At 30.4% G+C, this 12,763-nt stretch overlaps 1 non-coding gene across 1 annotated transcript; it reads left to right on the forward strand.

Annotated features, from left to right (window-relative positions):
* The first annotated feature begins 9,228 nt into the window (after nt 1-9,228).
* TRNAS-UGA (transfer RNA serine (anticodon UGA)) lies at nt 9,229-9,310 on the forward strand. Its single transcript has one exon. It is a non-coding gene; the product is annotated as a tRNA-Ser (tRNA).
* The last annotated feature ends 3,453 nt before the right edge of the window (nt 9,311-12,763 follow it).

Below are 12,763 nucleotides of genomic sequence, written 5' to 3' on the forward strand. Positions count from 1 at the left end.
TGTTGAATAAATCCTTGTACCATGAATGGCATTCATTTTTGTGAAAAGGGGATTTCGTTTGAAGTAAGGGCACTAGTTACATTGTCGAAAAGTTGGTACCTTGGTGATAGTTAGAAGGTGTATGTTGTGTGTCAGTTGGTCAATCTGTGTCATGGTGTGATCCGCATGAATTAGCTTGTCGAGTCTAAAAGAACGAATTTGCACCCGAAAAGTGAGGGGGGTAGAGAGTCATGTGATTGCTTGGGCCTGAAATGTTTACTTCTATACAAGTGTCGTTTAGAGTCGTAGTGCGTCGTTTGAGGACAAACAATGAGTTTAAGTTGAGGGTGTTGATATACTGTGAGTTTACGGTATTTATAATACATTTCACTTACAAATTGTGTGTGTCTAGGGCCTTTTTGTATTGGTTTTTATGTGTTTTTATCATATTTTGCAAGAAAGATGTTCAGGCGCGGAAGTATATAGACAGCTGAAAGAAATGCAGAAAAGGGGATTCATGGAGGTGATCTACGGACCATAGGTCCATTGAGAGTCCGTAGGTTGTGACCGTAGATCAGCGAGCAAGGTATGGAAGACAAATCAGGGAAATCTGACCAAGTGTGGAACCACGGTGGCCATTGATCTATGGATCGTACTGTTGATCCGTAGATTGATACTGCGAGGGTTCCAGTACCTGATTTTTGAAGATTCTAAGTGTGGAGCTACGGAGGGCATTGACGGACCGTAGATCGATCTACGGTCCGTACTGCTAGTTCATCGTTTGCTTCAGAGAAGCTGATTTTTGGAAGCTAAAATATTTTCTAAGTCCTGGCTGACGGAAAGGACTTACGGACCGTAAGTCAGTCTCGTGGAATGAAGACGCGTGCCTGAACAAACTTTCCTTAATTTATTTCCCTTTTTATTTAGGCTTTGTTTTCTATAAATAGGGCATGAAAACCTCGTTTTGAGGGGTTAGACATTATTATTCTAGTTTTACTTTGTGACTTGTGAGATTAATTCGAAAACCTAACAATTATCAATATCCTAAGTTCGTTTTGAAGATTTTGGCTTTGCAATTCAAGTTGAATTTCTGGGTTTATTATTCTCTTTACGTAAGTTCAAGATTTCTTCATCTAAAACTATGAATTGTGTTCTTGCTAATATGGGTAATTAAATCCACAACTAGGGTTGTGGGAACCATGAGCGATTAACAAAGTATGAATAGTAAATAAGCAAATCTTGAATAGTGTTTTGCATACATTGATAATTCTTTCGTTTAGAAGTCTTTTTAACGGTGGACAACGTTAGAACTTGCCTTGTTACTACTTGCCGGACCAAGGAGGTAATTAACGAGAAAAGAATTATCAACATAGATTTAGTGTGATACTATCTAATAGGCTAGTGTCGATTGGTGCGAAGTAATAACTAAGCCAAACATCGATTATGATGTCTAATATGAGGTAGAGGTAAGGGTTAGTAAATTATACACACGTAGCCGGACCAAGGTGTGGGATGAAATTCTCTAGATGCCAGACCAAGGATTTAGAGATACCTAACTTATCACTTTGCATGTAGTACACTAGGAAAGGATTGTTATTACTAGGATTACTGCGTTATGAGCTTGTGGGGAACACGTATACCCTAGTCATTTATCTCATCTTGATAACAACCAAAATTGTTTGATTAATGATTACTTATTAAATTCTTACTATTTGTTTCACACAAACAAAACCCCCCTTTTAATTACCTGTTTCTGGAAGTAATTTGACTAATTGAATATAATTGTTGGTTAAAGTAAAGTCTAAACCATTTTCCTCGTGGGATCGACCCCAACCTACAAGTTGGGTTCTTTACTTGATAACGATCGCTTATACTTTTGTAGGGAGGTGTAATTTGAGCTTATCACATACCATTTATGATAGTTCGGGGATGTATTTGTCCTTTTTCCCTTAAATATTTATGAATGTCAGGTCTTATCGAAGCAGGAGGCAAGGGTGAAACAAAGGTTTCTATAGCAAGTTGATTCCCTGAAAGTTGAAAGAGAACAACTATATCTTCATGGACAAGTGCAACAAGATAATTTTGGAGAAAAGGTTGGGAGAAACATGCAAAAGAATAAACAAGAAACCTAAAAGCATGAAACTGAAATCTCTTAGTTGAGCTTGCAGTTCAAAAGATCAAAAATAGAGGCACTTAAACGAGGCATACCTCAAATAACAAAGGTTTAAGCAGCCTATGCAGAAAGTTTTAGCTCTAAAGTTGTAAATATGGAGAGAGAGAAAGAGTGTTATGTGTATGAATGAGCATACTCATGTAGTAACTAGATCAATTCTTTCCAATAGTCATTGCACCAGAAACAACAACAAACATCACCAGAACAACAACACCAGAAAGTCAAATCAATAAAGGCAAGACCACACTAATTGAACGGATCGTTTAGTTGGGAACAAGTTATCTCAGGATAATTAATCATGAGATAAGTTATTTCATCAGTTATATGGAATAACTTATGTCATCACTCTACGTCTGGTGAAATAAATAATCTTCTAATACTTTCCACCAAACGTGGATAAAATAATATGCACATCACTTATTTCAGCTAACAAGTAGAAAATAATTTGACTATACAATTACAAAGAACACAATTAATATGAATCAATTAGCATTGACCAATCATAACAAAATTTGATAAAGAAATAATGAAGACTCACCCCCAAAGGGTAAAAAGTTCCTTACCTAGGTTTTCGAATGGAGAGACTAAAAGCATCCATGAGTCGGGGCTGGGTCGATTATAAGGTCACTAAAATAATCACTTGTGCCCCAATTGTTTTGGGCCTCAATTCATTGCTACATAAAATATCAATACATATTAATTGTAAATACACAATATGATAATAAATAAGCATATATTTGTACTAAAAATAAATACACACAACCTTAATTAGTAACGAAATAACAAGAAAATGTGAGATATTTATAGTACACAATTACACATATTCAAAGGAAACAAGGTAGGTCTATTACTCCTTCCTTTCATTTTTACTTATCTACTATATTGATATTTCACTGATTCAATTATTAGTAAATCTTATTTTGTGAACTCACATATTAATATATTATACGTAGATATACTATCATTAAAGTTTTGGCCTTAAAATTAAATATCTATTAATATGAGTTTATTTTAGATAACTTTAAAACTCATGAACATTTTCTTTAAGTATGTTGGAGACTTATTGAAAAGATATATTTTCAACATGGCACCTCAGAATCTTTAAATAAGCATGGTCCTAAAATCAAAAGAACAACTAAAGAAAGCAGTCTTCAAGGTTTAGAAGATTATGTTTTCTTCAATCAAGTTATTGCAATAGAACAAGGTTAGTTCTCTTTCCATTCCTACATATTCGTATCTCTGTGTAGTGATTTACTTGTGATCTTTGGTGGACTCTATAAAGTTTTCTAACATCAGTTCCTAATTTACCTTTATTATTAACTAAAGTCATTTTTTAATATAATTAAATCTAGGAAAAATTACGCGGATGAGCAAATCTATACTAGTTAATTAGCTAACATAGATATAGTTTGAATTAATAACGGCTCACAACATACTTTAAGTTGATTACATCATTTCTCGCCTCTCTCTTGCCTTGATCCTCTTTTATACATATACAAATACAAATTATACATATACATATACAATTATATGACATATATATAAATATTATTAGTCTCTCTCCATTCTCTGTTCTCTCTCACTCGCCTCTCTCCTCCCTCTCCCAATCTTGCTCGCCTCTCTCCTCTCTCTCCAATCTCACTCGCCAAATATACAAATACATATGTATACTAGTTACATATACACAATTATCTGACAGATATACATATACAATTTGTCTCTCTCCACTCTCTGCCCTCTCTCGCTCACTTCTCTCCTCCCTCTTTCAATCTCGCTCGTCTCTCTCCTTCATCTCTCAATCTCGTTCGCCAGATATACAAATAAATATGTATATATCAGTTACATATATACAATTATTTGATAGATATACATATACAATTCGACATATTTACATATACAATTCGACAGATATACGTATACAATTAGCCTCTATCCACTTTCTCACCTCTCTCGCTAGCCTCTTTCCTCCCTCTCCCAATCATGTTCGCCTCTCTCCTCCCTCTAACATGAAGTTTAATACAACAAAATAATTATTTTATTTATTATTTCTTTAGAAGCATGTCAAATCAATATAAAACAAGTAAAATGGACGGAAGAAGTATTCCATTATGTTGGGCTCCGATGCAGCTATATATTTTGTCGGAAAAATTACAGAAATCCCACATTTTTATTTACTTATTACCATTATCCCAATAAGTTTTACAAATCTCCAAAATTCCTCATTTTCGCGCATCAAATTAGTGTATCTCGCGCATTAGATTAGTGTATCTTGCACATCAGATTAGTGTATCATATATAAAATGTACATCAGATTAGTGTATCATGTATAAAATGTAATGTATCTTACTTAACGATTAATGTATCTCGCACATCAGATTAATGTATCAGCATTTATATTATTGTATCTGTTTGAGGGATTTCTATAATTATAAACTTTTAAGGGATAAATTGTAATTATGCCTTAAAAGTATGTGATTTCTGTAATTTGCCCTATTTTGTCCCAATTAGTGTGAAGTCATTTGACTCAACGAAACTTAAACATAAAAAGGCAAGACTTTTCAAATTTAACCATTTCTTTCAGATGGAAGAATAGAATTTGAAGCTTAATATCAAATTGTTACTAAAATAGAGTATTATCATTACGTTTTAGATTGACGGAAAAAAAGGTAAATTATGCGGTTAAGCAAACTTATACTATTTAATTATTCATCATAGTTATAGTTTGCTATAATTATCACTCGCGATTAATATTAATCATTAATTACGTGGGCTGACTTCGAGTTGTATAATTAGCCACGTTTGTATAATTTGCCACATTTGTATAATTCACAACTAACAATTCTTTGTTTGATTTGTATTTGTATACGATGATTTATATTTGTATATGACGATGATTTCCTTTGATTTTTCAGTTTTGTCACCATATACATTCAATCTTTTTGTGTATAACTTTTTATAGTTTGTATAAACATGTAGTTTTCGGATTTTGTATAATATAATTTATATAATGTAATTTGTCTAATATATTTTGTATAACTGTTTAAAGTTTATATGTTTATGTTTGTATCAATTCGTTATTTCAAATATTTGTATAATTCTGGACTTTATATTACTCAATTATACAAAAACACACGAATTATACAAACGTAGCTGTGAATTATACAAATGAGATGCGAATTATACAAATTATTGCTCTCTCTCGCTCGCCTCTCTCCTCCCTCTTCCAGTATCGCTATCCTCTCTCCTCCCTCTCCCAATCTTGCTTGCCATATATATAAATTCATATGTATAATATACAATTATCTAACCGATATACATATACAATTCACGTCTCTCCCACTCTCTGCCCTCTCTCGCTTGCCTCTCTCCTCTCTCTCAATTTCGCTCGCCTCTCTCCTCCTTATAACATGTAGCTACGAATCGTAATTATCACACTATATCTATGGAGCGTAATTAGGCTATTTTTGAGTGGCTATATGTGAAAGTTCCTCAAATAAGAGTCATGTCACATATAGTGTTTGTTGGAAAGTTTTAAGAGCTTATTTGGATTCATTTATTTAAAGTGTTTTTAAGTTAAAATAGTGTTTAAGCACTTTTAGAGTATTTGAATAAATTTAAAAAGTATTTACTTTTAAGTTAAAAAGACAAAAATAAGCTAAAAGCAATAAACCTATCAAACAGGCTCTAAGATAGATTCACAATTTCTCCCAAGGCTCCTATGGCGGAAGGAAAAAGGAATAACTAATTGTGTTATAAATTTTAGGATGAACTTATTTTAAAATTACAAAATAACTTATTGTGAAATTAGTTGTTTTGAAATTGTAATAATATTTTTATTTCATAATAATATTTGTATTTCAATAACAATTGTATAATAACTAATATCGAGATAATTTGTTTCCAATCAAACGAAAATGTATACTTGTCACTAATAATCTAAATATTACAGTTGATGTATAAAGACATATATATGACATGATAATGAAATCTTCACTTAGTTTTGACGAAATTTTTTGACTAAAAGTAGTACAATCTTATAAACATAGAGAACTATTAATAGTATATTTGAGCTCTAGCCAAAATTTAAAGTTCTATTTTGGTCACATAGCATTTTATGGACGTGTCAATGGCCAACATTCAATTAGGGATTTGTTAGTACATTTCTTAGAGGATTCAAGATATGAAAGTAGAGTAATATGATTAAAAAAAATTAAAGCAAGTATTTTTTTGTTGGAAAAATTACAGAAATCTCACTTTTTAGTTTTATTATTACCATTATCCCCTATAAGTTTTACAAATCTCCAAAATCTCTCATTTTCGCGCATCAGATTAGTGTATCAGCGCTTATATTATTGTATCTCGCACATCAGATTAATGTATCAGCGCTTATATTATTGTATCTCGCGCATCAGATTAATGTATCAGAGCTATATAAGTGTTGATACATGCGCGAGATACAATAATATAAGCACTGATACATTAATCTGATGCGCGAGATACAATAATATAAGCGCTGATACATTAATCTGATGCGCAAGATACAATAATATAAGCGCCGATACACTAATCTGATGCGCGAAAATGAGGGATTTCTGTAATTATAAACTTTTAAGGGATAAATTATAATTTTGCCTTAAAAGTATGTGATTTCTGTAATTTACCCTTCTTCTTTTTTTGTATAAGGTACTTTTGGAGAAAGTTACTTGGTATTTTATTTATGGGACGATTTCATAAATATACAATAAAGTAACTAGTTTATAATAAATATAGCTATAACGTTTTTATATTAAAAATAGCCCAAAAGCAACCAAAAAAAAAATCGTGAGGTTTAGCCACGCGAGAACTGTGGCTAAATGGGAGAAAAATCGTGGGTAAAGGCTACACTTTTTATATCTCTAGGTATTTCTCACATTAGAAAATGAAAACAATGCGATGGACAAATTTCTAAACTCTTTCATACATATGACAAAAAAATTCAATAAAAATAATTATTGTACATGTAATGTATCGATATTATATAAATAGTAATGTAATGTATCGATATTGTATACATAGTGTATAATCATGTATATTGATGTATATCTGTATCAAAAAAGGTACATACATCCATATGCACTGATTATAAAATATAGTATATAAAGTATACACTGACCGTATAATATATCATATTTATACATTAACTATACATTATGATATGTTCAACAAAAAGCTGAATAGAGCCTAACTATACATGAAGTATATGTTGACTATCCATGAAGTATATACTGACTATTCAATTTGAGCAACTCAAAATCACCTTAAAACAGTCCCAAATTTTAGATATGAAATCCTCTCGTTGTTTCGAGTCTTTTGATATATAATTCTCTCAAAACGATTCATGTTTGTAGTACGTGGAATATTTTATAAAAAAAAACAGAAGAAGGAAAAAGGAGACGAAGAAAAATGATGAAGCACAAGAAGAAGAATTTGTGGCTGGAAGAAGAAGAATCGAAGAATCTGAGAATGGAAAAAAGTCGAAGAAGAAGAAGAATTTGTCTTTCTTGGAGAAGAGATATAATAAATGTGGATTAATCATATCATGCATGGTAATTTTGTCCGAATTGAGCTATTTCTGATAATTTTGTAAAGTTGAGTCAGAAAATGGTTAACATATGTTATGAGATATCAGCGGGTGTAATTTTCCCTTTTATTTATCCTTGGACTAATAGCTTATTTGTCCAAAAAAAAATTTAAAAAGTTATTTTAAAAAGTATTTTTGAAAAGAAATAACTTGTGTTTGGCTAATTAAATTGAAAGTACTTTATCAATATTAGAGCGACAATTTATGTTCAGCGAAAATTTTAATTAAAAAAATAATCTTTTTTTAAGCTTTTGGGAAGGGTTTTTTTTTTAGTATAAATTATAGGAACCACATATTATAAGTACTAAATAACATCCTATTCCTTCTAGTTTTCTATTTACCAAAAATCTCTTAAAAATGATGTTTGCGGGATACATAGCGTTGTGCACGGGATACATTAGGTTTGATACATTCCACATAGCAGGATACATAGCGTTGTGCACGGGATACATAACATTTGATACATTCCACATAGCGGGATACATAGCATTGTGCACGGGATACATTAGGTTTGATACTTTCCACATAGCAGGATACATAGCGTTGTGCACGGGATACATAGCGTTTGATACATTCCACATAGCGGGATACATAGCGTTGTGCACGGGATACATGCGAGATACATAGGTAAATAAGGGATTTTTGAAATTTTTGAAATAAATAGGGATAAATGGATATTAAGGTAAGTAAAGGAGTGTAGTTAAGTAATTTGTCTTTTTTTTATCCTTGTTCCTAAAGCTTGCACAGAACATCACAACTCGATCAAGTAAACATTTCTTTTTAAGGAAAGTACTCCTTTCGCTTTATTTTGTTTGTATTGCTTTTTTTTCTAATCCAGTTTTTTAAAAAATGTTTCTTTTTTTTTTTGACAAATTTTTAACTCTAACTCTCTACTTGACATACTTAAGATACAAAATTTAAAATTCTTCTTTACTTTTTGAACTTTAGGTGTGTTTGTATGATGGAAAATATTTTCCTAGAAAATGTTTTCTTGGAAAACAAGTGGATTTCTAACTTATTTTTCATGTTTGGTTGGTGAGTAGAAAATTTTTCTAGAATTTTTTTTTTTAATGTTTCATTGGTGAATGAAAAACATTTTCTAGAAAATATCTTTTATTTTAGCTTGAGACTAGAAAATACTTTTTAGGAAAATAAGTTTTGACCTGAAAAACAACCCCGATAATCGATCTAGGACCCGACCTTGACACCCAAACTAGAACACGACCCAGGCGACCGTTCCATAATTCGACCCTAAGATCTGACCCGAATTTCCGACCCAAAAATAGTTTTTTTAAAAAATAAAATTGCAGGGTGCCCGGGGGTGGGCGTAAAAAATGAAATTTTAAAATATTTTTCAAAAACATTCTTTGTTTTCTAGAAATTGGCCAAACCCATAAATATCCCAGTAAAATTAATTAGACTATATATTATTTAAATAGTGAACGAATAAACGTATGTCGATATGTCCGAGTGGTTAAGGAGACAGACTTGAAATCTGTTGGGCTTCGCCCGCGCAGGTTCGAACCCTGCTGTCGACGCTTTTTTTTAATATATACTTATATTAAAAAATTATATGAAAAATACGATAAATTTCAACTCAAATATCAAAATAATATTTATAATAAAATGGTTAAAGTTCACCTAGTTTGAATTTGAAGTGATAAGTTTTTTACATTCTTAATTACATATATAAATTTGATCATAATATAAATTACTTTTGATAGAAAATGTTTTCATCGTCAAAGTAGAATATTTGCAATCAAATTAAGTAAAAAAAAAAAATAATAATAATAATAATAATTAGTTTTGGAGTATTCACTTTATACATTACTTCTAGACCTGGCTCTTTTGTCCTTTCGTGTCTCTATTGATGCTTATAAATAATGAAGAAATTATTGGTTCTCTCGATTGTCGTAAAGGTTAATGTATTTATCGTACTAAAGTGTTATTTGAATCCTGTGATTTTTAAAAAGTACATAATAATAATAATATATTTGAATCCTGTGATTTTAAGTACTCATCAAGGTCGAAGAAGAACAGGATTAATATTAATGGCATAATGTAACAAATATTCTTTATCATTTTTTTAGGCTAATCAATTGATTTTTTTAAATAAAAAAAAACAGCTTTTAAGCACATTAGCAGAAGAAGTAGAACTTTTATTTAATTAGAAGAACATATGATGGCGCTCAAAGTTTCTAATTATTTCTTGTGTTTATTTTTACTCGTCTATTTTGAAATTTGTACTCTTAAAAAATAATAATTAATATGAATATCTAATGCTCATATTAATTCATGTATAGTAGGGCTCATTAGGCTGGAAAATAAACTATGTATAACTTATGTAAAGAGTAAATTACATCTTATTCCTACTTTTTTTCTAATTACAATAATTCCTTAAAATTTGTACCTTCCGGATACATTAATTCTAATACAAGAAGAATCCTTCTGTTACGCTAAAAAGGGAATAAAATTTGACACTCTAATCAAATCCCATAAATTAAACCTACGTTTCTTCTTACTCTCAATGATACAGAAGCAAATTTAGAACAAAGAAATTCAAAATTTCAAATTGCTTCCCCCTGTTCAACGAAGAAACCTTTCAGATTTGATTCAAAAACTTTTGTTGAAATTTGGGTTAGAGAGGTGAGTTATGAAGGATACAAAAGTGATGAAAATGTTGTTGGACAAACAACTTCCTTTTGAATCTTCAAGTTCATCGAAGATCCTTTTAATTTTGATTCAAGTTGTTTGGATTTGCTATGTATACCCTCTGTTTTTTCATTTTTGAATTTGTATATTGGTATATAAGTCGTGATACATTACTATTTTGATGTATATGTAATGTGTTTTTAGATCTCAAAATTCTTCTTTCCATTCTTTCAAAAAAAATCTCAATTTTTGAATCAAACTTGTCGACAAATTGTAATGATACAACATGAACATGTCGATTTTGTTGAGACATTTCAGAATCTGAGAAAGTGAGGTGAGGTATGAACGATATAAAAGTGATGGAATTTTTGTTGGTCAAAATATTGGTTTGTGAATCTCAAATCAGTCATCGCAACTAAATTAGAGATCGATGAGTTGAGAAAAAAATTTGGAGATCTGATACATCGTTGAGGTGAAGAAACAAGAGTTTGAATTTTCAATATATCTGTTATGCATTGTTACAACAAACAAAAAGGCTGAAGAGATGCATAGCTTTGATGGATTATTCATACCTTTTATAATGTTGTGTAATCGTTTATTGAATTTCGTTTCCGAGATGGATAGATTTATCAATATATTATTATTTATGTATCTTGTTTAAATTGATAAGTGTTGTATTTCTTCTAGATACATTAAATTAGAAGTTGTTGCCCATAAGATGTTAGGTTTGAGATCGATACATTACTGTTTGATAATTGTTATGTATCAGATACATTTAGTATAAATTTGAATTTATGTATCATGCTAAATTAGTGCATGATACATTATTATTTGTGTAATTTATTTTGTTTGAGAGCAGAATCCATATGTATTAGGAATTTGTAGATGAAAAGGCCGATACATCATAAATGATATAGTTGGTAGAATTTTTGTATAAAGTATCAATACTAATAAAGGTTATGTATCAAAACTAATATTTGAACACGATACATTGTGCATGATAGAATTGTATTGTATCATAACGTTGAAACGAAGACAGTATACATTAGTTTAAGAAACAAAATCAACTAAAACATTGAAAATCTGAATCTAAATGTATCAGAAAAGATGAACAACCAAAAAATCAAAAAAAAAGTCAACAATCTAATCAACGGAAAGAAACGAAGATGTATCCTTCTCGGACTAATTGGGTAAGCCCAATACTGAAATATCGAACCAATGAAATTAAGTGTATCAAGACCACCATTAGAAATTCTTGGAACAATTCCAAATGCACTCCAAAATGAATTCTCTGCATTAGCAACATTTTCCACCCCTCTTCCAGTAAAGAGACCGGAAGTAACAAATTCAATAATTTTTTAAGATGAAAAAACTAAAAAAAATAATTAAAAGAAATTGAAAATTGAATTGACGGAAAGAAATCTACTTCTTGAAAAACTTGAAATCATTAATTGAAAGAGAAAAGATTTGAAATTCAAAAATGGATTAATGTAGGTAACTATAGAGAGATTTGTGGCTTGTAAAAAGGAAAGAAAATCATGGGTATGAAATTTCAAATTAATGTATCCGGAAAAGGGGATGATGGGAGCAAAAAGGAGGATTTTTTATTTTTTTGAAATGGTAAGGAAAATAAGAAAATATGATAATAAATGGTGTGTAGTTATGTAATTTTTCCATAAATTATTTCGTGATTAAGTATCTCAGGATTGTTATCACACCCTCAATATAAGATAAAAATAAGGAAAAACTACATAATAGGTCATGAAACTCAAAATAATTACATGCTCATACCCCAATCCAAAGTAATTCAAGAAATATCCATTCTTTAAAAAAAAAAAATTACAGCTCATACCCTCATTCTTTAAGACTGATAATACTAAATCAGTATCATGTACTGTGTTGGTATCATTAAGGCTGATAATTTTGCTTAACTGATACTAAATCAGTATATATCTACTGTATTGATATCACTAATATTTCTTGTTCAAAAATTACTCATTAGTCAATGATACTATAAGAGTTTATGTATATTGTTGTGGTATCATTAATGTTTCTTGTTCCAAAATTACTCATTAGTCAATGATCTTATAAGAGTTTATGTATATTGTTGTGGTATCATTAAGGTTTCTTGTTCCAAAATTACTCATTAGTCAATGATCTTATAAGAGTATATGTATATTGTTGTGGTATCATTAAGGTTTCTTGTTTAGAAATTATTCATTAGTCAATGATATTATAATATCGTTTATATTTTTTTATGGTATCATTAAGATTTCTTATTCGGAAATTACTCATTAGCCTATGATAGTATAAGAGTACTTATAGTATCATTGACTAAT

This window comes from Solanum verrucosum, unplaced genomic scaffold (assembly GCF_900185275.1).
Source record: "Solanum verrucosum unplaced genomic scaffold, falcon-dt-bn FXZP01000234.1, whole genome shotgun sequence".
NCBI lineage: Eukaryota > Viridiplantae > Streptophyta > Magnoliopsida > Solanales > Solanaceae > Solanum > Solanum verrucosum.